At 39.6% G+C, this 25,998-nt stretch overlaps 2 non-coding genes across 2 annotated transcripts; one reads left to right on the top strand and one right to left on the bottom strand.

Annotated features, from left to right (window-relative positions):
* Positions 1 to 925: 925 nt before the first annotated feature.
* On the bottom strand, positions 926 to 1,033 carry LOC148571121 (small nucleolar RNA R71). The gene has a single exon (XR_015908931.1). It is a non-coding gene; the product is annotated as a small nucleolar RNA R71 (small nucleolar RNA).
* Positions 1,034 to 17,341: 16,308 nt separating this feature from the next.
* LOC148571120 (small nucleolar RNA R71) lies at positions 17,342 to 17,449 on the top strand. Its single transcript, XR_015908251.1, has one exon. It is a non-coding gene; the product is annotated as a small nucleolar RNA R71 (small nucleolar RNA).
* Positions 17,450 to 25,998: the final 8,549 nt, after the last annotated feature.

Here is a 25,998-nt window from a genome sequence, read left to right as displayed (position 1 = left end):
TTAAACTCAAAAATTTCGGGGAAAACCTCTGACCAATAAGCTGCACTCTTTTGTCAACTCGTTGGGAGACGACCTAGGATTCATACTCCCAGTATCTTATTCTTAAATCTGTGATAACTCTTCTAAATTGATAAGTGGATTTTTGCTGGTTAGGAACTGTACTTGCAACGTATTTCTATTATTAATTTCTTAATTGGCCAATTTCTGCCACGTCAACTTTTGGTGCCGTTGCCGGAGAGTTGCAATAGTGTGCTAATTTATTGGTTAGAATTTATTTATTTGTATTTTATTTTATTTTGTTTTATTACCATGAGCTGTATGTTTCTTTCGTTGAATGACGTGTTCACTGCCTGATCCGAGCTTAACCGCATTTGATCCTGAAATTGAAAGAACTTTATCATGTATTAGGCGAGCTCGGCATCGGTTAGCCTCTGAAGGTGGTGAAGTGGTTGTTGCCAATTCACCAGTCTTATCTGAGAGCGAATATGAACCGCCATTTGAGGAAGAAACAAGCTCCTCTACTACTGATTCAGTTGATTTACGTGCAGGTAACATGGTAGCACCCAGGAGGATTACTCTTCAGGAGGCAGGAGCCCCAGACTTTACTCTGTAACCGTATCAAGCGCGTCACCTAAATCTGGCTGTAGATTTTGAACTGAAGACTGCGCTAATCAACCTGATACCTAAGTTTCATGGCTTACCTGCTCAGGAGCCTATAAAGCACCTCAGGGATTTTCAGACAGCCTGTTCTACTGTTCGGTGTCATGGTGCAGATGAAACTTCTGTTTTACTAATCGCCTTCTCGTTTTCTCTTGAGGGAAAGGCGAGGGAGTGGTATTACTCACAACCTGAAGCAACTGTTACCAACTGGGACACGCTCAGGAGAGAATTCTTGGAAAAATACTTTTCGGCTGAAGTTACAGACAGACTAAGGAAGGAGATTTCCTGTATCATCCAAGGTGAATCTGAAACCCTTTATGAGTACTGGGAGTGCTTCAAGAGTCTGCTGGATGCATGCCCCCACCACATGATTGACTAGCTAGTGTTGATCAACTTCTTCACACAAGGAATGAGGCCTCAGGATAAGACTACATTGGATGGTGCTAGTAATGGTTCTCTGAAAAAGTACAAGACCACAGATGAAGCGTGGCAACTGATCAGCGACCTAGCTGAGTCCACCCGGAATCATAGGCACAGGAACAGCCACCCCAAGGCTGTTGTGTTTCCTCTAGCATTGAGACTACTGCTCTCATACAGAGTCTGTGTGAGATGACCAACCTACTGAAGCAGATAAATCTGAATCAACAACAATCTCAACCTCCCTCACCATAACATAGTCAACAACTGGTTCCTCAGAGAGTGTGCGGGATATGCGCATGCTATAGTCATTACACTGATGAGTGTCCGTAGCTCCAACAAGAGGACAACACCTTGGCAGCTACTCACAATTTCTATGACCGCCCAAATCAAAGCTCATATCAATAAGGCAGCAACTACAACCAAGGTGGAAACTATAACCAAGGGTGGCAAGACAACTCCAACCAGGGCTGGAGAGATAACTCCAACCATGGTTGGAGGGACAACTATAATAGAGGAGGCAGACACAACCAGGGAAATCAGAGGTGGAATAATAATAACAACCAGCAGAACCAGAATCAGTAGAACCATTCCTATCAACAGCAGAATCAGAACTAGCCTTACAGAGCACCTCACCTAAGGCAGTCCCAAGGACCTCAGTACAACCAACACCAGGTCCCTTAGATCACTTACCGTCCTTCCTCATCTAATGACGAAATGCTTTGTTCTCTTGCACAAGGACAACAAGACATTTAGACTACACTGAACTCTACTTTAAATGGTCTGAATGCCACTTTACAAGCTCTCGTCTCCCGGATAGATTCATTACCTACTCCCACAAACCAGCCTTCAAGCTCCAGTGGAATTTCTTCTCAACCCTTACCCAACCCCAAGGGTGGCATCAATGCCATCACTTTGAGGTTCGGACCATACTGCAAGTACCTAACTATGCAAAATTTCTAAAGGATTTGTGCATGCTTAAGGATAAGATTAATGAATTAGAAATTATTCCTTTAGGTAGTTCCATATCTGCTTTAATAGGGGATATACCTGAAAAATGTAGTGACCCAGGACCATGCATGGTTAACTGTACCATTGGGGGTGTAATATTTTCTGACTGCATGTGTGATTTAGGAGCGTGTGTGAGTATTATGCCTTTGTCTATTGACGAACTGATTTCTGCCAATAAAGAAATTTTATAAAAATATAATCGCGTTGTAAGTATAGTTTCTAAACCAACAAAAATCCTGCCCTTATCCAGACTGCTGCAGAAGGATGTTGAATTCGAGCTGAGTGAGGACTGTATAGAGGCGTTCGATAAGCTGAAGATCGCCTTGACTCAAGCTCCAATTGTGAGAGGACCAGACTGGAGCTAGCCCTTTGAGATTATGTGTGATGCCTCCAACCATGATGTAGGAGCGGCGCTAGCCCAGCGCGCAGGTAAGGATCCTTTTGTAATTGTATATGATTCAAAGATATTAGACGCTGCTCAGTCTAATTACACTACCACTGAGAAAGAGCTTCTGGCTATTGTTTTTGCTCTGGATAAATTCCGAGCCTATTTACTTGGTACTAAGGTGGTAGTGTACTCAGACCACGCAGCTCTAAAGTATTTATTAGCTAAAAAGGAGTCCAAACCAAGGCTAATACATTGGATACTGCTGCTGCAAGAATTTGATTTAGAAATTAAGGATAGAAGTGGTTCTCAGAATTTAGTGGCGGACCACTTGAGTCGCCTTGAGCACATTAAGGCTGACCCCACTCCTATCAATGATGCTTTTCCTTTTGATAGCTTGCATGTAGTATCTGAAGTAGTTTCTTGGTATGCACCTGTAGCTAATTATCTAGTTAGTCATACCTTCCCTCCCAATTTTACTAAGCATCAAAGGGACAAGCTGAAAAGTGAGTCCAAATATTATAGTCCCTATTTCTGGAGGTATGGTACTGACCAGATAATTAGGAAGTGTGTGCCTCAATCAGAATTCCAGTCCATTTTAGAGGCCTGCCACTCATCTGAGAGTGGTGGACATTTTGGCCCTCAAAGAACAGCTAGAAAAATTCTAGATTGTGGATTCTGGTGGCCTACTCCTTTTAAAGATGCTACTGCCTTCTGTAAATCTTGTTCCCCATGCCAGAGATTTGGTAATATATCCAAGAGGGATGAGATGCCCCAGCAAATTATGCTATCCTGTGAAATTTTTTATGTTTGGGGCATTGACTTCATGGGTCCATTTCCAAACTCAAGCGGTTTCTCATATATACTATTAGCTGTAGATTATGTTTCTAAGTGGGTGGAAGCGATTCCTACCCGTACTGATGATGCTAACACTGTTGTCTCCTTTGTTAGAAACCATATTATCTGTCGCTTTGGATCACCATGAGCAATCATGAGCGTGTCTAACAGAGAGATAAAGCGTATCCTGGAGAAGATGGTCAAGCCTCATAGGAAGGACTGGAGCACCAGGCTACAAGATGCACATTGGGCATATCGGACAGCATATAAGACACCTATAAGGATGAGCCCCTTCCACCTGGTTTATGGAAAAGCATGTCACCTCCCAGTAGAGATAGAAGACAAAGCATTCTGGGCAGTGAGAGAAATTAACATGGGATTTGAGAGGGCCAGCGCTGAACGGAAGATGCAACTAGCAGAGCTGGAGACCCTTCGACTAGAGGCATATGATAACTCGAGACTATTCAAAGAGCAGATGAAGGTTGTGCATGATAAGCACGTCAAAAGGAGAGAATTCAGACCTGGGGAGCGGGTTCTCCTTTATAACTCCAGACTGAGGCTCATGCCAGGCAAGCTGAGATCCAGATGGGAAGGTCCCTACAGAGTAGAGAAGGCAGAGCCATACGGAGTTTTTCACTTGAGTCATCCTTCAAGCTCCAAATTCATCAAGGTCAATGGACATCGCTTGAAGTTATACCATGGTGAGAAGATGAAGAAAAACAAGGAGCTGGAGATCTTCCTCTTGGAAGATCCCCCCACAGTAGAAAACTGAGCTAGTGGACCGTCCAACTTAAGGATGTTAAAGAAAAGTGCTACGTGGGAGACAACCCACCATGGTACGATCTTTCAGTTTCCTTCTTAACTTTATTTTATTTTGTTTTGTTTTGTTTTTCTCAGTATCCATTTCTCGTCTCTGCATGAATTAGCTGCATACTGTATTCTGCATTAAAAAAACGCACACGACGCGCAAGCGTCACTGACGCGTACGCGTCATATGTGTGTGCGTGCAACATTTAGATTCAACAGAGAGTTGCGCGGAGTGGCACAGGAAGGGTGCATTGCACACAAACTGACTCACGCGTACGTGTCCCTAACGCGTGTGCGTCGATCGAAATTTTGGCACTCCACGCGTACGCGTTAAGCACGCGTACGCGTGGATGATGAAATCGGCGTAAATGAGGATTTTGGCAGAGAGTTGTGATGGTGTGGGGCTGGAGCTGTGCTAGGCGCACAAATCCTGTCATGCGTACGCGTTCCTGACGCGTACGCGTCATTTTGCCATCCAGCCCATCCACGCGTGCGCGACCTTGATGCACACGCATCGCCCCAAATTTTTGCAAACGCACGTAATGAACAGAGAGTTGTGCGTGCATGAGGCTACTTCCGCGCCAATTGCACAATTTAAGTCACGCGTACGCATCCCTGACGCGCACGCGTCGATTGGAAAAAATGTGATCCATGCGTACGCGCAAAGCATGCATACGCGTAGCATGCGACGCACAACTTAAACACCTCAGCGCCTAATTTCAAATCTTCCACCCCTCCAATCCTAATTCTTCTCAATCCTAATTATCTTCTTCTTCTTCTTCTTTCTTTCTTCTTCCTTATTCTTTCTTACTTTCTATTACTTTCTTTCTTCCCTCTTCATCTTCTTCATCAAGGTTCTTCTCTTCTTCCTCTTTTACTTTTCTTTCATTATTATCTTACTTTATGTTTCCTTCTTCTTTTTCTTTAACATTCATAATTTCTTTTTCTTTCTTCTTCCATGCATTTTTCATGTTCGTGTTAGAATTTTATTTGGGTCCTACCTTACTTTCATGAAGCTTGTGAACATTATGAGTGATTTGACAATTGATATTTTAATTTAGCTCTCTTATACATTTGGATTACATTATTTTCATTCTTATTATTCCTTGCACACCACGTGTTTGTGAAAAAGCTTTTATGGCACTTTAAATCCTATTTTCTTAAACTCTTTTACTTATATGCCTCTTTTTCACAACACATGTGATCCACATGTGGTGCACGAAATTGTGAACATCAACAATGGCGCCAAAGACTTGGAGCTCTCAAACGTGAATCACACTTTGTCACAATTCCGCACAACTAACCAGCAAGTGCACTGGGTCGTCCAAGTAATAAACCTTACGTGAGTAAGGGTCGATCCCACGGAGATTGTCGGTTTGAAGCAAGCTATGGTCATCTTGTAAATCTCAGTCAGGCAGATTCAAATGGTGATGGAGGATTGATAATTAAAAGATGAATAAAATATAAAATAAAGATAGAGATACTTATGTAATTCATTGGTGGATTTTAGATAAGCATATGAAGATGCTTTGTTCCCCTTGAACCTCTGCTTTCCTATTGCCTTCTTCCAATCATTCATACTCCTTTCCATGGCAAGCTTTATGTTGGGCATCACCGTTGTCAATGGCTACATCCCGTCCTCTCAGTGAAAATGGTCCTGATGCTCTGTCACAACATCGGCTAATCAGCTGTCGGTTCTCGATCATGTCGGAATAGGATCCATTGATCCTTTTGCGTCTGTCACACGCCCCATAATCACGAGTTTGAAGCTCGTCACAATCATCCCTTCCCAGATCCTACTCGGAATACCACAGACAAGGTTTAGACTTTCCGGATCTCAGGAATGGCCACCAATAATTCTAGCCTATGCCACGAAGATTCCAATCTTAGATTAGAAACCCAAGAGATACGCATTCAAGCCATTGCTAGTAGAACAGAGGTGGTTGTCAGGCACATGTTCATAGGTGAGAATGATGATGAGTGTCACAGATCATCACATTCATCAAGTTGAAGAACAAATGAATATCTTGGAGAAGAAATAGACTTGAGTTGAATAGAAAAATAATAGTACTTGTATTAATTCATGAAGAACAGCAGAGCTCCACACCTTAATCTATGCTGTGTAGAAACTCCACCGTTGAAAATACATAAGAACAAGGTCTAGGCATGGCCGAATGGCCAGCCTCCCAAACATGATCAAAGCATCAAAAGATAATCCAAAGATGAAAATACAATAGCAAAAGGTCCTATTTATAGAAAACTAGTAGCCTAGGGTTACAGAAATGAGTAATTAATGCAGAAATCTTCTTCCGGGCCCACTTGGTGTGTGCTTGGGCTGAGTATTAACACTTCCATGTGTAGAGACTTTTCTTGGAGTTAAACGCCAGCTTTTGTGCCAGTTTGGGCATTTAACTCCAGCTTTTGTGCCAGTTTTGGAGTTAAACGCCAGAATTCTTGGGCTGACTTGGAACGCCTGTTTGGGCCATCAAATATCGAGCAAATTATGGACTATTATATATTGCTGGAAAGCCCAGGATGTCTACTTTCTAACGCAATTGAGAGTGCACCAATAGGACCTCTGTAGCTCCAGAAAATCCACTTTGAGTGCAGGGAGGTCAGAATCCAACAGCATCTGCTGTCCTTTTTCAGCCTCTGAATAAGATTTTTGCTCAGGTCCCTCAATTTCAGCCAGAAAATACCTGAAATAACAGAAAAACACACAAACTCATAGTAAAGTCCAGAAATATGATTTTTAAATAAAAACTAATAAAAATATAATAAAACTAATTAAAATATACTAAAAATATACTAAAAGCAATGCCAAAAAGCGTATAAATTATCCGCTCATCACAACACCAAACTTAAATTGTTGCTTGTCTCCAAGCAACTGAAAATCAAATAGGATAAAAAGAAGAGAATATACAATGAATTCCAAAAACATCTATGAAGATCAGTATTAATTAGATGAGCGGGGCTTTTGACTTTTTGCTTCTAAACAGTTTTGGCATCTCACTTTATCCTTTGAAGTTCAGAATGATTGGCAGCTATAGGAACTCAGAATCCAGATAGTGTTATTGATTCTCCTAGTTAAGTATGTTGATTCTTGAACACAGCTACTTTATGAGTCTTGGCCGTGGCCCTAAGCACTTTGTTTTCCAGTATTACCACCGGATACACAAATGCCACAAACACATAACTGGGTGAACCTTTTCAGATTGTGACTCAGCTTTGCTAGAGTCCCCAATTAGAGGTGTCCAGGGTTCTTAAGCACACTCTTCTTTTTGCTTTGGACCTCGACTTTAACCGCTCAGTCTCAAGTTTTCACTTGACACCTTAACGCCACAAGCACATGGTTAGGGACAGCTTGGTTTAGCCGCTTAGGTCAGGATTTTATTCCTGTGGGCCCTCCTATCCACTGATGCTCAAAGCCTTGGATCATTTTTATCACCCTTGCCTTTTGGTTTAAAGGGGTATTGGCTTTTTCTGCTTGCTTTTCTTTTTCTTTCTTTTTTCTTTTCTCTCTCTCTTTTTTTTCGCCTCTTTTTTTTTTCCTGCAAGCTTTTCACTGCTTTTTCTTGCTTCAAGAATCAATTTTATGATTTTTCAGATCATCAGATAACATTTTCCCTTTTCCCATCATTCTTTCAAGAGCCAACAATTTTAACATTCATAAACAATCAAATTCAAAAATATGCACTGTTCAAGCATTCATTCAGAAAAACAATAGTGTTGCCACCACATCAAAATAATTAAACTGTTTTAAAATTTGAAATTCATGCACTTCTTTTTCTTTTTCAATTAAAAACATTTTTTTCATTTAAGAAAGGTGATAGATTCATTTTCATAGCTTTAAGGCATAGACACTTAGACACTAGTGATCATAAAGACACAAACATAAATAAACATAAAGCATAAGAATTCGAAAAACAGAAAATAAAGAACAAGGAAATTAAAGAACGGGTCCACCTTAGTGATGGCGGCTTGTTCTTCTTCTTGAAGATCTTATGGAGTGCTTGAGCTCCTCAATGTCTCTTCCTTGCCTTTGTTGCTCCTCTCTCATGGTTCTTTGGTCTTCTCTTATTTCATGGAGGAGGATGGAATGCTCTTGGTGCTCCACCCTTAGTTGTCCCATGTTGGAACTTAATTCTCCTAGGGAGGTGTTGATTTGCTCCCAATAGTTTTGTGGAGGAAAATGCATCCCTTGAGGCATCTCAGGGATTTCATGATGAGGAGTTTCCTCATGCTCTTGTCCATGAGTGGGATTTCTTGGTTGCTCCATCCTTTTCTTAGTGATGGGCTTGTCCTCATCAATGCGAATGTCTCCCTCTATGTCAATTCCAACTGAATTACAAAGGTGATAAATGAGATGAGGGAAGGCTAACCTTGTCAAAGGAGAGGACTTGTCCGCTACCTTGTGGAGTTCTTGGGATATAACCTCATTGACTTCCACTTCCTCTCCAATCATGATGCTATGTATCATGATAGCCCGGTTTATAGTAGCTTCGGACCGGTTGCTAGTGGGAATGATTGAACATTGGATGAACTCCAACCATCCCCTAGCCACGGGCTTGAGGTCATGCCTTCTTAGTTGAACCGGCTTCCCTCTTGAATCTCTCTTCCATTGAGCGCTGGTATGCGAAATTGTTACTCAGGTTGTGAATTATTGTTCGAAATTGATTCCCTGGTGATGGCACCAAAAACGGTTGCACAAACCATGGTCTAAACATATCTTTACAACTTCGCATAACTAACCAGCAAGTGCACTGGGTCGTCCAAGTAATAAACCTTACGTGAGTAAGGGTCGATCCCACGGAGATTGTTGGTATGAAGCAAGCTATGGTCACCTTGTAAATCTCAGTCAGGCGGATATAAAATAGTTATGGAGTTTTCGAAATTAATACTAAAATAAGGATAGAAATACTTATGTAAATCATTAGTGAGAATTTCAGATAAGCGTATGGAGATGCATTCATTCCTCTGAACCTCTGCTTTCCTGCTGTCTTCATCCAATCAGTCTTACTCCTTTCTATGGCTGGCTTTGTGTAAGGATGTCACCGGTGCCAATGGCTACTTTCAATCCTCTCGGGAAAATGGTCCGATGCGCTGTCACTGCATGGCTAATCATCTTGGAGGTTCTCAATCATATTGGAATAGAATTTACTATCCTTTTGCGTCTGTCACTACGCCCAGCACTCGCGAGTTTGGGGTTCATCACAGTCATTCAATCCCAGAGTCCTACTCGGAATACCACGGACAAGGTTTATACTTTCCGGACTCTCATGAATGCCGCCATCAATCTAGCTTATACCACGAAGATTCTGATTAAGAGATCTAAGAGATACTCATTCAATCTAATGTAGAACGGAAGTGGTTGTCAGGCACGCGTTCATAGGGAATGATGATGATTGTCACGTTCATCACATTCAGGTTGAAGTGCGAATGAATATCTTAGAAGCAAAATAAGATGAATTGAATAGAAAACAGCAGTACTTTGTATTAAGCTTTGAGGAACAGCAGAGCTCCACACCTTAATCTATAGAGTGCAGAAACTCTACCGTTGAAAATACATAAGTGGTAATGGAGTTCATTGGTCTCGGCCCCAGAGGGGAACCGGAGTAACCAAGACTATGAATACAATGATAAAAAGTTCTATTTATAATAAACTAGTCACTAGGGTTTACAGAAGTAAGTAATTGATGCATAAATCCACTTCCGGGGCCCACTTGGTGTGTGCTTGGGCTGAGCTTGAAGTCTATACATGGAGAGGTCATTCTTCGAGTTGAACGCCAGCTTTTGTGCCAGTTTGGGCGTTGAACTCCACTTTGCAACTTGTTTCTGGCGCTGGACGCCAGAATTGGGCAGAGAGCTGACGTTGAACGCCAGTTTGCGTCGTCTAAACTTGGGCAAAGTATAGACTATTATATATTTCTGGAAAGCCCTGGATGTCTACTTTCTATTGCAATTGGAAGCGCACCATTTTGAGTTCTGTAGCACCTGAAAATCCATTTTGAGTGCAGGGAGGTCAGAATCCAACAGCATCAGCAATCCTTCTTCAACCTCTGAATCTGATTTTTGCTCAAGTCCCTCAATTTCAGCCAGAAAATACTTGAAATCACAAAAAAACACACAAACTCATAGTAAAGTCCAGAAATGTGAATTTAACATAAAAACAAATGAAAACATCCCTAAAAGTAACTAGATTCTACTAAAAACATACTAAAAACAATGCCAAAAAGCGTATAAATTATCCGCTCATCACAACACCAAACTTAAATTCAGAGTATCTGCAAAAATTCAGTTAAGAACTGAAAAGGATCTTCAGATGGAAGTCCATGAAACTTGCAGTTCTGCTGCATCAGAGAAACTAGCTGAGGTTTCAGCTCAAAATTGTTTGCTCCAATGGTAGGAATGGAGATGCTTCTTCCATGTAAATTGGAATTAGGTGCAGTAAAGTCACCAAGCATTCTCCTTGCATTTTTGTTGTTGGGTTCGGCTGCCATCTCCTTTACTTGTTCAAAATTTTCAATAAGGTTGTCTCTGGATTGTTGTAATTTAGCTTCTCTTAGTTTTCTCTTCAGAGTCCTTTCAGGTTCTGGATCAGCTTCAACAAGAATGTTTTTTTCTTTGTCCCTGCTCATAAGAAAGAGAAGAGAAAAAGAAAAGAAGAGGAATCCTCTATGTCACAGTAAAGAGGTTCCTTATTGTTAGTAGAAGAAGAAAAGGAATAGGGGTGAAGAAGAATGAAGAATCCAAACACAAAGGTGATGATAGGAGCAGAGATGTGAGATGAAGAGAAGTGTTAGTAGATGAATAAATAAATAGAAAGGGATGAGAGGAGGAGAGAATTTTCGAAAATAATTTTTGAAAAAGAGTTAGTGATTTTCGAAAATAGTTTTTGAAAAAGGTTAGTAGTTTTTCGAAAATTCAAATAAAAAATAAAATAATTAGTCTAATTAAAAAGAAATTTTGAAAAAGAGGGAAGATTTTTTCGAAAATTAGAGAGAGAGAGTTAGTTAGGTAGTTTTGAAAAAGGTAAGAAACAAACAAAAAGTTAGTTAGTTAGTTGAAACAAATTTTAAAAAGATAAGAAGTTAGGAGGTTAGAAAAGATATTTTGCAATCATTTTTTTGAAAAAGGTAAGATAAGAAGATATTTTTGAAAAGATATGATAGAAATTAGTTTTTGAAAAAGATTTGATTTTTAAAATCTCAATTAATGACTTGATTCACAAGAAATCGTAAGATATGATTCTAGAACTTAAAGTTTGAATCTTTCTTAACAAGTAAGTAACAAACTTGAAATTTTTGAATCAAAACATTAATTGATGATGTTATTTTCGAAAATATGATGTAAAATTAAGAAAAAGATAAGATTTTTTTAAATTGAAAATTTGATTTGACTCATAAAAACAACTAGATTTTAAAAATTTTTGAAAAAGTCAAATCTAATTTTCGAAATTTTGAGAAAAAGGGAAAGATATTTTTTTTTATTTTTGAATTTTTATGATGAGAGAGAAAAACAAGAAAAATGATGCAATGCATGAAAGTTATGGATCAAAACAATGAATGCATGCAAGAATGCTATGAATGTCAAGATGAACACCAAGAACACTATGAAGATCATGATGAACATCAAGAACACATTTTTGAAAAATTTTTAATGCAAAGAAAACATGCAAGACACCAAACTTAGAATTCTTTAATGCTTAGACATAAAGAATTCAGGAATGCATATGAAAAACAAGAAAAGACACAAAACATGCAATTGCAAAGATCAAACAAGAAGACTTACCAAGAACAACTTGAAGATCATGAAGAACACTATGAATGCATGAATTTTTTCGAAAAATGCAAGATGAACATGCAATTGACACCAAACTTATAACATGACTCAAGACTCAAACAAGAAACACAAAAAATATTTTTGATTTTTATGATTTTCTAAATTTTTTTTTGTATTTTCTTTTAATTTTTTTTCGAAAATCATTTTGAAAAAGAAAAATAAGGATTCCGAAATTCTTAATATGACTTCCAGGAATCTTATGCTCTTTAGTCTAAAGCTCCAATCAAAGGGTCAGGCATGGCTTAATAGCCAGCCAAGCTTTAGTAGAACTTTACATTCAGCAGCCAATTTGCTAAGAAAGATAAAGAAGCTATTCTCTTGAGTCCAAAAGAATTGAGACATGGCTTTATAGCCAGCCGGGCTTCAACATGCTTCATGAAACACTATAATTCATTCTTAAAAATTCTGAAGAAAAAAATATTTTTGAAAACATTTTTTTATTTTTTTCGAAAACAGATGAGAAAATCTTTGAAAGATTTTTGAAAAATTTTTGAAAATAAAACAAAAAGAAAATTACCTAATCTGAGCAACAAGATGAACCGTCAGTTGTCCAAAGTCGAACAATCCCCGGCAACGGCGCCAAAAACTTGGTATGCGAAATTGTTACTCAGGTTGTGAATTATTGCTCGAAATTGATTCCCTGGCGATGGCACCAAAAACGGATGCACAGAACCATGGTCTAAACATATCTTCACAACTTCACATAACTAACCAGCAAGTGCACTGGGTCGTCCATGTAATAAACCTTACGTGAGTAAGGGTTGATCCCACAGAGATTGTTCGTATGAAGCAAGCTATGGTCACCTTGTAAATCTCAGTCAGGCGGATATAAAATAGTTATGGAGTTTTCGAAATTAATACTAAAATAAGGATAGAAATACTTATGTAAATCATTGGTGAGAATTTCAGATAAGCGTATGGAGATGCATTCATTCCTCTGAACCTCTGCTTTCCTGCTGTCTTCATCCAATCAGTTTTACTCCTTTCTATGGCTGGCTTTGTGTAAGGATGTCACCGGTGCCAATGGCTACTTTCAATCCTCTCGAGAAAATAGTCCAAATGCTCTGTCACAGCACGGCTAATCGTCTGGAGGCATCACCCTTGTCGTTGGTTGCATCCTATTCCTCTCTGTGAAAATGGTCCGATGCGCTGTCACTGCATGGCTAATCATCTTGGAGGTTCTCGATCATACTGGAATAGAATTTACTATCGTTTTGCGTCTGTCACTACGCCCAGCACTCGCGAGTTTGGAGTTCGTCACAGTCATTCAATCCCAGAGTCCTAGTCGGAATACCACGGACAAGGTTTAGACTTTCCGGACTCTCATGAATGCCGCCATCAATCTAGCTTATACCACGAAGATTCTGATTAAGAGATCTAAGAGATACTCATTCAATCTAATGTAGAACGGAAGTGGTTGTCAGGCACACATTCATAGGGAATGATGATGATTGTCACGTTCATCACATTCAGGTTGAAGTGCGAATGAATATCTTAGAAGCGAAATAAGATGAATTGAATAGAAAACAGAAGTACTTTGCATTAATCTTTGAGGAACAGCAGAGCTCCACACCTTAATCTATGGAGTGCAGAAACTCTACCATTGAAAATACATAAGTGATAATGGAGTTCATTGGTCTCGGCCCCAGAGGGGAACCGGAGTAACCAAGACTACGAATACAATGATAAAAAGTTCTATTTATAATAAACTAGTCACTAGGGTTTACAGAAGTAAGTAATTGATGTATAAATCCACTTCTGGGGCCCACTTGGTGTGTGCTTGGGCTGAGCTTGAAGTCTACACGTGGAGAGGTCATTCTTCGAGTTGAACGCCAGCTTTTGTGCCAGTTTGGGCGTTGAACTCCACTTTGCAACTTGTTTCTGGCGCTGGACGCCAGAATTGGGCAGAGAGCTGGTGTTGAACGCCAGTTTGCGTCGTCTAAACTTGAGCAAAGTATGAACTATTATATATTGATGGAAAGCCCTGGATGTCTACTTTCCAATGCAATTAGAAGCGCGCCATTTTGAGATTTGTAGCTCCAGAAAATCTATTTTGAGTGCAGGGAGGTTAGAATCCAACAACATCAGCAATCCTTCTTCAACCTCTGAATCTGATTTTTGCTCAAGTCCCTCAATTTCAGCCAGAAAATACCTAAAATCACAAAAAAATACACAAACTCATAGTAAAGTCCAGAAATGTGAATTTAACATAAAAACAAATGAAAACATCCCTAAAAGTAACTAGATTCTACTAAAAACATACTAAAAATAATGCCAAAAAGCGTATAAATTATCCGCTCATCAAGCGCCCTCTTCACATATGTCCATGAGGACTTGGTCCAACCTTTGATCAAAGTTGACCCTTCTAGTGTAGGGGTGTGCATCTCCTTGCATCATGGGTAAGTTGAATGCCAACCTTACATTTTCCGGATTAAAATCCAAGTATTTCCCTCGGGCCATTGTAAGCCAATTCTTAGGGTTCGGGTTCACACTTTGATCATGGTTCTTGGTGATCCATGCATTGGCATAGAACTCTTGAACCATTAAGATTCTGACTTGTTGAATGGGGTTGGTGAGAACTTCCCAACCTCTTCTTCGGATCTCATGTCGGATCTGCAGATATTCGCGCTTTTTGAGCTTAAAAGGGACCTCGGGGATCACTTTCTTCTTGGCCACAACTTCATAGAAGTGGTCTTGATGCACCCTTGAGAGGAATCTCTCCATCTCCCATGACTCGGAGGTGGAAGCTTTTGCCTTCCTTTTCCTCTTTCTAGAGGTTTCTCCGGCCTTTGGTGCCATAAATGGTTATGGAAAAATAAAAAGCTTTAGCTTTTACCACACCAAACTTAGAAGGTTGCTCGTCCTCGAGCAAAAGAAGAAAGAATAGAGTAGAGGAAGAAGAAATAGAGGAGATAGAGTGGGCTTTGTGGTTTGGCCAAGGGGGAGAAGTGGTGTTTAGGTTGTGTGAAAATGAAGGAGTGAAAATGGGTTTATATAGGGGTGAGAGGGGTGTGTATGGTTTGGCCATTATGGGTGGGTTTGGGAGGGAAAGTGGTTTGAATTTGGATGGTGAGGTAGGTGGGGTTTTATGAAGGATGGATGTGAGTGGTGAAGAGAATGGTGGGATTTGATAGGTGAGGGGTTTTTGGGGAAGAGGTATTGAGGTGTTTGCTGAATGGGTGAAGAAGAGAGAGAGTGGTGGGCTAGGTGGGGATCCTGTGGGGTCCACAGATCCTGAGGTGTCAAGGATATCTCATCCCTGCACCAAGTGGCGTGTAAAACGCCCCTTTCTGCCAATCCTGGCGTTAAACGCCAGGCTGCTGCCCATTTCTGGCATTTAACGCCAGCTTCTTGCCCATTCCTGGCGTTAAACGCCAGTCTGGTGCCCATTTCTGGCGTTAAACGCCCAGAATGGTGCCAGACTGGGCGTTTAACGCCCATTCTGCTACCTTTACTGGCATTTAAATGCCAGTAACTGTCTCCTCCAGGGTGTTCTATTTTTCATTTTGTTTTTCACTTTATTTTTGCTTTTTCAATTATTTTTGTGACTTCACATGATCATCAACCTACAGAAAACATAGAAAATAGAAAATAGAAAACTATCATAGAATAGTAACGATTGGGTTGCCTCCCAACAAGCGCTTCTTTAATGTCAATAGCTTGACAGTGGGCTCTCATGGAGCCTCACAGATGTTCAGAGCAATGTTGAAACCTCCCAACACCAAACTTAGAGTTTGAATGTGGGGGTTCAACACCAAACTTAGAGTTTGGTTGTGGCCTCCCAACACCAAACTTAGAGTTTGACTGTGGGGGCTCTGTTTGACTCTGTATTGAGAGAAGCTCTTCATGCTTCCTCTCCATGGTGACAGAGGGATATCCTTGAGCTTTAAACACAAGGGAGTCTTCATTCACTTGAATGATCAATTCTCCTCTGTCAACATCAATCACAACTTTTGCTGTGGCTAGGAAGGGTCTGCCAAGGATGATGGATTCATCCATACACTTCCCAGTCTCTTGGACTATGAAATCAGCAGGGATGTGATGGTCTTCAACCTTCACCAAGACATCCTCTACAAGTCCATAAGCCTGTTTCTTTGAATTGTCTGCCATCTCTAGTGAGATTCTTGCAGCTTGTACCTCAATGATCCCTAGCTTTTCCATTATAGAGAGAGGCATGAGCTTTATGCTTGATCCTAGGTCACACAGAGCCTTCTCAAAGGTCATGGTGCCTATGGTACAAGGTATTGAGAATTTTCCATGATCTTGTCTCTTCAGAGGTAATCTCTGCCTAGTCAAGTCATCTAGTTCTTTGATGAGCAATGGAGGTTCATTCTCCCAAGTCTCATTACCAAATAACTTGTCATTTAGCTTTATGATTGCTCCAAGGTACTTAGCAACTTGCTCTTCAGTGACATCTTCATCCTCTTCAGAGGAAGAATACTCATTAGAGCTCATGAATGGCAAAAGTAAATTTAATGGAATCTCTATGGTCTCAGAATGAGCCTCAGATTCCCATGGTTCCTCATTAGGGAACTCCATAGAGGTCAGTGGGCGTCCATTGAGGTCTTCCTCAGTGGGAATCACTGCCTCTTCCTCCTATCCATGTTCGGCCATGTGAGATGTGGTTATGGCCTTGCACTCTCTTTTTGGATTCTCTTCTGTATTGCTTGGGAGAGTGCTAGGAGGGAGTTTAGTAATTTTCTTACTCAACTGACCCAATTGTGCCTCCAAATTTCTAATGGAGGACCTTGTTTCAGTCATGAAACTTTGAGTGGTTTTGATTAGATCAGAGATAATGGTTGTTAAGTCAGAGGGGTTTTGCTTAGAATTCTCTATCTGTTGCTGAGAAGATGATGGAAAAGGCTTGCTATTGCTAAACTTGTTTCTTCCACCATTTTTGTTGTTGAAACCTTGTTGAGGTCTCTGTTGATCCTTCCATGAGAGATTTGGATGATTTCTCCATGAAGGATTATAGGTGTTTCCATAGGATTCTCTCATGTAATTCACCTCTTCCATTGCTGGGTTCTCAGGATCATAAGCTTCTTCTTCAGAGGAAGCTTCCTTAGTACTGCCTGTTGCTACTTGCATTTCAGACAGACTCTGAGAAATCATATTGACTTGTTGGGTCAATATTTTATTCTGAGCCAATATGGCATTCAGAGTATCAATCTCAAGAACTCCTTTCTTCTGAGTTGACCCATTATTCACAGGATTCCTTTCAGAGGTGTACATGAATTGGTTATTTGCAACCATTTCAATGAGTTCTTGAGCTTCTGCAGGCGTCTTCTTCAGATGAAGAGATCCTCCAGCAGAGCTATCCAATGACATCTTGGATAGTTCAGACAGACCATCATAGAAGATTCTTATGATGCTCCATTCTGAAAGCATGTCAGAAGGGCACCTTCTGATCAATTACTTGTATCTCTCCCAAGCTTCATAGAGGGACTCACCATCCTTCTGTCTAACGGTTTGGACTTCCACTCTAAGCTTACTCTAAGCTTTCTCTTCAAGGTCCTTTCATGTTTAGGATCAGCTTAAACAAGTATGCCTTTATCTTTGCTCCTGCTCATATGAAAGAGAAGAGAACAAGAAAGTAGGGAATCCTCTATGTCACAGTATAGAGATTCCTTGAGGTGTCAAAGGAAAAGAAGAGTAGAAGGAGGAGGTGGAGAAGAGGGAATTCGAACTTATCAAGAGGGACAGAGTTCGAATTGCACCTTGATGAGGAGTCTTAGTCCCTTAAATAGAAGGTTGTGGGAAGAGGGGAAGAATTTTCGAAAATAAATTAAAAAGATTTTGAAATAATAAAAAGAAATTTGAAAATTTGATTGATATTTTCGAAAATTAAGATTGGGAAAGAAATTAAGTGATTTTTTTGAAAAGATTTTGAAATTAGAAATCAAAAAGATATTATTGAAAATTAATTTTGAAAAAGATGTGATTGAAAAGATATGATTGAGAAGATATGATTGAAAGTCAAATTAAAAAGAGAAAGTTTTAAAAATTAAAGTTGATTACTTGACTAACAAGAAATTAAAAGATATGATTCTAAAATTTAAAGTTTGATCCTTTCTTAATAGGCAAGTAACAACTTGAAATTTTGAAGTAAATCTTGAATTGAAGCAAGGATTTTTGAAAATAGTAAAAATAAATATAAAATGGAAAGAAATTGATTTTGAAAGAGATATGATTGAAAAGATATGATTTGAAAAAGATTTGATTTTGAAAAATTATGAAAACTTGAAAAAAATGTGAATTAAAAACAAAATCTTCCCTCTAGTGTCATCCTGGCGTTAAACGCCCAGAATGGTGCCCATTCTGGCGTTTAACGCCCAAATCTCTACCTTTTTGGGCATTAAACGCCCAGCCAGGTACCTTGGCTGGCGTTTAAACGCTAGTTTTCCTTCTTCACTGGGCGTTTTGAACGCCCGGCTTTTTCTGTTTGATTCCTCTGCTGAATATTCTGATTCTTCAATTCTCTCTATTATTGACTTGAAAAGACATAGTTTTTAAAAAATATTTTTGAATTTTTGATGATGGGAATCAATAAAAATGCAACTAAGATCAAATAAACAATGCATGCAAGACACCAAACTTAAAAGTTTGTATACTAAGGACTATAACAATGTAAAAATGCATGTAGGAAACAACAAAACATACAAAACAAGAGAATTTGAAGATCAGAGCAATGAAATCATCAAGAACAACTTGAAGATCAATGAAGAACAATATGTATAAATTTTCGAAATTTAGAAGGATAAAGACATGCAATTGACACCAAACTTAAAATTAGACAATAGACTCAAACAAGAAACATAAAATATTTTGGGTTTTATGATTTTAACATTTTTTTTGTATTTTTTTTTTTTGAAAATTATATAGAAAAGAAAATAAAGGGAATCAAAACTTTTAATAAGAATTACAAGAATCATGCAATGTTAGTCTAAAGCTTCAGTCTAAAAAGGATTAGACATGTTTGGCCAAGCTTCAGCAAGACATTATATTCAATAGCTAAATTGATGAGAATCAATCAGCTTTTGTGATGGTGGGAACATCACCTTGAAACTCTAGAATTCATTCTTAAAAATTCTGAAGAAAAGATACCTAATCTAAGCAACAAGATGAACCGTCAGTTCTCCAAACTCGAACAATCCCCGGCAACGACGCCAAAAATTTGGTGTTGTTGCCGGACCAAACTTGGCACTGTTGTTGCCGGAAACAAATGCGAAATTGTTGTTTGTTCATTTGTTCCTTCCCCGGCAACGACGCCAAAAACTTGGTGCACGAAATTGTGATCATCAACAATGGTGCCAAAGACTTGGAGCTCTCAAACGTGAATCACACTTTGTCACAATTTCGCATAACTAACCAGCAAGTGCACTGGGTCGTCCAAGTAATAAACCTTACGTGAGTAAGGGTCGATCCCACGGAGATTGTCGGCTTGAAGCAAGCTATGGTCATCTTGTAAATCTCAGTCAGGCAGATTCAAATGGTGATGGAGGATTGATAATTAAAAGATGAATAAAACATAAAATAAAGATAGAGATACTTATGTAATACATTGGTGGATTTCAGATAAGTGTATGAAGATGCTTTGTTCCCCTTGAACCTCTGCTTTCCTATTGCCTTCTTCCAATCATTCATACTCCTTTCCATGGCAAGCTTTATGTTGGGCATCACCGTTGTCAATGGCTACATCCCGTCCTCTTAGTGAAAATGGTCCTGATGCTCTGTCACAACATCGGCTAATCAGTTGTCGGTTCTCGATCATGTCGGAATAGGATCCATTGATCCTTTTGCGTCTGTCACACGCCCCACAATCGCGAGTTTGAAGCTTGTCACAATCATCCCTTCCCAGATCCTACTCGGAATACCACACACAATGTTTAGACTTTCCAGATCTCAGGAATGGCCACCAATAATTCTAGCCTATGCCACGAAGATTCCAATCTTAGATTAGAAACCCAAGAGATACGCATTCAAGCCATTGCTAGTAGAACAGAGGTGGTTGTCAGGCACATGTTCATAGGTGAGAATGATGATGAGTGTCATAGATCATCACATTCATCAAGTTGAAGAACGAATGAATATCTTGGAGAAGAAATAGACTTGAGTTGAATAGAAAAACAATAGTACTTGTATTAATTCATGAAGAACAGCAGAGCTCCACACCTTAATCTATGGTGTGTAGAAACTCCACCGTTGAAAATACATAAGAACAAGGTCTAGGCATGGCCAAATGGCCAGCCTCCCAAACGTGATTAAAGGATCAAAAGATAATCCAAAGATGAAAATACAATAGCAAAAGGTCCTATTTATAGAAAACTAGTAGCCTAGGGTTACAGAAATGAGTAATTAATGCAGAAATCTTCTTCCGGGCCCACTTGGTGTGTGCTTGGGCTGATCATTTACACTTCCATGTGTAGAGACTTTTCTTGGAGTTAAACGCCAGCTTTTGTGCCAGTTTGGGTGTTTAACTCCAGCTTTTGTGCCAGTCTTGGAGTTAAACGCCAGAATTCTTGAGCTGACTTAGAACGCCTATTTGGGCCATCAAATCTCGAGCAAAGTATGGACTATTATATATTGCTGAAAAGCCCAGGATGTCTACGTTCCAACGCAATTGAGAGCGCGCCAATTGGGCCTCTGTAGCTCCAGAAAATCCATTTTGAGTAAAGGAAGGTCAGAATCCAACAGCATCTGCAGTCCTTTTTCAGCCTCTGAATAAGATTTTTGCTCAGGTCCCTCAATTTCAGCCAGAAAATACCTGAAATTACAGAAAAACACACAAACTCATAGTAAAGTCTAGAAATATGATTTTTAAATAAAAACTAATAAAAATATAATAAAAACTAATTAAAATATACTAAAAACATACTAAAAACAATGCCAAAAAGCGTATAAATTATCTGCTCATCAACATGTATTTGAGAATATCATTCAAAATTGTCATTATTACATATGCTCCTTTATTTGGCACACTTATCACTTGATGCTTGATTCATGTTTCTCATGCCTATTACTTGCATGCTTTTACCATCTTGCATCTAAGTTTATGAATTGCCTTCTTGATCTTTATTGTTGTCTTACATACATGTTGTAGCTACCATGTTGTTGGGCTAACATCTTTCCTTTGGCATTCATTATCACTTGGAATTTCCTCCCTTCCGGTCTTAGTATCTATATTTAATATTCCCCCTTTTCTTTCTTCTTTAGGCATGGGTACCAAGAAAGGAAAAGAGAAGGCCCCTGATAAGACCCTAGCAAGGAGAGGAACCAGGAGAACACTGGCAAAGGCACTTCCATCTACCAGTGTCAAGCCACCAACAAAGCGGGTGAAAAGGATCATTAAAGTTGATGAATCAAAGAAAGCCTTTTCCGCCCGAGACTCCACACGGTTTGCTAACCATTATTGCGAACAGATGTTCCCCATCCTAGCTAAGAGGAACTACAACAATGAGCGTCTGCTCATTGTCCCAACATACATTGTTGATTTTGTGGAGCCCCGCATAGAAAGGAGACAATGGGGATTTTTAAAAAGACAGCTGCGAGAGACCAACTTATCATGGGTCATTGAGTTTTACTCAAACTTCCACTCGCCTACTCTGCAAACTGTCTACGTTCGTCATCAGCAAGTCCCTGTCTCCGAGAGTGCCATACAGAGAATATTGGACCTTCCACCTAGTCCAGAGGGATGGGACACCTATCAAGAGGCCTCTCTCAAGCACCAAACATACCAGTTCGACTGGAATAGTGTCCTTGGTGTCATAGCACAACCTGGCAGCAAGTGGATCTACGGACAGCATAGGACTCGACCTAAGAGCATCCCAGCCCAGACACTCACCCTGGAGGCTCGCGTGTGGGCACAAATCATGTCCCACTATGTCTTTCCGAGCACCCACAAGTCGACCTTTACAGCAGACATGGCTGTCCTCATCTGGTGCATCCTGACAGAGCAACCCTCAACCTGCCCCGACACATCCAGAATGCCATGGGATACGTACAGATAGCGTGTAACCTGCCTTTCCCCACCTTGGTTTCAGATTTAGTCTCTGCAGCAGGTGTGTCATCTCGGGCAGGAGACACAAAGTCATGATCCCCATAGCGGATCAGTATGTCCTAAACAGGAAGTACATCAGGCCGCCAGTTCCCTCTGCAAGCTGGCCTGCAGATCCATCTTTGGATCCTCCTCCCTCCTCCACTCCACCATCTTCTACACCACAAGCACCATCTACCCATTAAATCTTCCTTCAGATTCTTGAGAGGCTCAACCGGTAAGATCGGCAATTAGAGCAAATGGAGCGCCACAACAAGCGCCGATACGACTACCTGAAGGAACTCATACTTGGTACACACCCACCTTAAGAACCAAAGGACACCACAAACTCCCCTTCATCCAGTAGTACAGGCACCCAAGGCGAACCAGACACTAGAGGTGACGCTTCCAGCCCTCCCTTGCTCCTTACTGATGACACGGAGGACCGTGCCAAGCTTTAAGTGTGGGGAAGTCAGTCCCTGACTTCCGGAGGTAACTTCTCTAGCTCTTAACACCAACCTTTTTAGTTTTTCTTTTATTAGATAGGATAGATTGCATGATTATAATCGTTTGCATGTATATTTTACTTGGTTAAAGTGATGAGTTTCTTTTCAAGACCCTTTTTATAGCATTTCACTAATTTAAATTGAAAATTTTTGTTAAACTTGTTTGAAGTTGTATTTGGAACATAAATTATAGCTATGAACATACAACCTGTGAGACTTGAGCTTAACTACATGGTTACACTATTTAACCATAATATTTGATTCTTGTGTGTTTTCTTCTCTATGACTGCAATCCTCGCTTTGTTCCATTCTATATGTCCATTATTTAGTGTATTTACATCCTTGCATATGACTAAGGCAATCATTTGTTGTAACTCACTTATCCCAAATAGCCTACCCTTTCAATGACCTTTGTTAGCCACCTTGAGCCTTTTAATCCCAATTTGTTCTATATTTTACCACATCACTAGCCTTAAGCGGAAAAACAAGTAATTACCTTATTTGAATCTTTGGTTAGCTTAAGTTAGAAATTTTGTGTCAATTAAGTGTGGGGAACTGTTGGAACTTGGGTTGATGAAAGGGTACAGTATTTCATTGACAAAATATTGGAAATTTGGGTACCTACTCATGTAAAACCAGGAAAATTAAAAAAAAAATCCATGTGCATTGATATGTTATGTTGCTTTTATATTTTTAATCCAAAAAAAAAACAAACAATATTCAATTAATTAAGTAAATAAGTGAATAAGGGGACAAAATTACCCCAATGTTAAGTTCTAATAAAAGATCGATGCATATGTGATAAAATTAAAGAAAATTTGGTACATGAGTATGGGAATTATACAAAAGTGGGAATTTTGGGTAGCTAGGTATGATTTTAGAATTGCATAGAGTGTGTGTGTGTTAGGTAAGAGCTTAGGTTAGTCAAAAATTCATATTATAGCTCACTTGGCCATACGTGTATCCTCACCTTTACCTTAGCCCCATTACAACCCTGAAAAGACCTCATGATGTTTGCATTGATATACTAGAAATTTGTTGATTGGTTTGATGAAGAATAAAGTATAGAAAGCATGACTAAAGAAGAGTAGAGTGATCAACCCTAGACACTTGAGAGTTAGAGTGATATACACCACTAGTAAGGGTTCAATGCTTGATTCTATGTTCCCTGCTTTCAAGAGCTATCTTCTTACAAGTTTACTTGTCTTTACTTTATGATTTGAATTAGTGGAATCTGAACTATATTTGTCTTGGAGAACTTGTTTACTTTTAACCAAGTAGACAGAATCATTTTAGCATATAGTTTCATTCTCTTTCATGAGTCTTACTTTCCCTTATTCATTCTCTTTGGGATCAACTACAATCTGATTGTAGCTTGAGTAATCATCCAGGAAGCAATAGTATTCATGCCCAGCAAGTGTTTCCAACATTTGGTCAATGAAGGAAAGTGGGAAGTGGTCTTTTCTAGTGGCATCATTGAGCTTTCGATAATCTATACACATTCACCATCCTATCACAGTTCTTATGGGAATTAGTTCATTCCTCTCATTTCGCACCATTGTGACACTTGCTTTTTTAGCACCACTTGAGCTGGGCTCACCCAAGAACTATCTGAAATGGAGTAGTTAACCCCTGCTTACCACAGTTTTAACACTTCCTTCTATAGCACCTCTTTCATTGTTGGGTTGAATCTTCTTCATGGTTGGATCGTAGGCTTGGCATCTTCTTCAAGGAGTATTTTGTGCATGTACATTGTAGGACTTGTTCTCTTTAAGTCAGAGAGAGTCCATCCAATGGCATCCTTATGTTGCTTTAGAACCTCAATTAACTCCTTTTGCTCCTCACTTAATATTGGGTTGATGATTACAGGATATGTATCATTACTCCCCAGAAATGCATACTTGAGGTTGGGGGATAATGGCTTCAGCTCAAGTTTGGGTGCTTCTTCTTTCATTTATTTCTTCTCTAACATGATTGGATTGATCATGTTTTCCTTTAGAACTTCACTGCATGGTTGTTGATCTACTTCCAGTACTTCATCAAGCTCATTTTCCTCTAAGACTTCTTGTACTAGAGACTCAATGGCATCCAACCTCATACATTTTTCAGGGGGTTCCTTTGAGTAATTCATAGCTTTAAACACATTTAATACCATTTTTTCTACATGTAGTCTAAGGACTAACTCCCCCTTTTGCACATCAATGATTGCCTCGGCAGTTGCTAGTAATGACCTTCCTAGGATAATTGAGGCTTTGAACTCTTCTACCATGTCCAGCACCACAAAGTCTGCTGAGAAGATGAAGTCTCCTACCTTTACCAATAAGTCTTCTACCACTCTTTGAGGGAACTTGAATGACCTGTCTGCCAATTGAAGTGCCATTCTAGTTGGCTTAACTTCTTCAATATTCATCTTCGTCATTATTGAAATACACATTAGGTTAATACTGGCTCCCAAATCACATAATGCTTTTTTGATGGTGATGTCCCCTATGATACAGGGAATTTAGAAGCTCCCAGGGTTTTTCAACTTTTGGGAAAGTTTCCTTTGTATGATTGCATTGTATTCTTCAATTAACACCACTGTCTCCTTATCTCTCCAACTCTTATTTTTGGACATAAGCTCTTTTAAGAATTTAGCATATAGAGGCATCTGCTCCAATGATTTCGAAAAGGGAATGTTGATCTGGACCTTCTTGAATATTTCTAGGAACTTGGAGAATTGATTATCCCTCACATCTTTTCTGAGTATTTGAGGGTAAGAAGCCTTTGGTACATAGGGCTTCAGAGCTTCTTCTTCTTTTGGTGGAGTGGATTCAGGCTTTTCCTCCTCCTTTGGTTCGCTCGTGTCCTTGTTACCTTCTTTCTTTTGAGTTTTCTAGCTTGGGGATGCTTCCTCCACCACCTTCCCACTTCTAAGTATAATAGCATTACACTCTTCTCTTGGCTTAATCACAATCTCATTGGGAAAGGTGTTGGTAGACCAAGGTATTTTCTTGAAAAGCTGGCCAATTTGTGCTTCCAGTTTCTTGATGGTAGCACCTTGATTCCATATGTTGGATCTGACCTCCTCTTGATAGGACTCCACCCTTGCTTTAAGACTTCCATATCTTCTTTAGAGCTTCTTGTTCTTCCATAAATTTTTCGAATAGAACTTCCAATCTAGATATTCTTTGGGCTTCTAGGGATGGTTGTAGAAGTAGTGGTGGTTGTCTTGGATTGACTTGGAAGTGGAATTGGTTGTTATATGATTGCATGTTATTGTGGGATTGGACCGGTGCATTTTATGAGTTTTTGAATTGGTTCTGGTTAGTTGGTTGATGCTTGAAGCTATTTGTGTGGTTGAAGTTATAGCTTCTTTGGTCTTGGCTCTGATTTTGTCGGCCTCCCCACTCAAAGTTTAGGTGATTTCTCCATCCAGGGTTGTATATTTTTGCATGTGGGTCATTGTGTGTTCTGGAAGAATTCCCCACAAAGTTAAGTTGTTCCATTTCATAATCACC

The sequence above is a fragment of the Arachis ipaensis genome, chromosome B3 (assembly GCF_059453495.1).
Source record: "Arachis ipaensis isolate K30076 ecotype BB chromosome B3, ASM5945349v1, whole genome shotgun sequence".
NCBI classification, from domain to species: Eukaryota; Viridiplantae; Streptophyta; class Magnoliopsida; order Fabales; family Fabaceae; genus Arachis; species Arachis ipaensis.
This window is presented reverse-complemented; position numbering and strand designations above follow the sequence as displayed.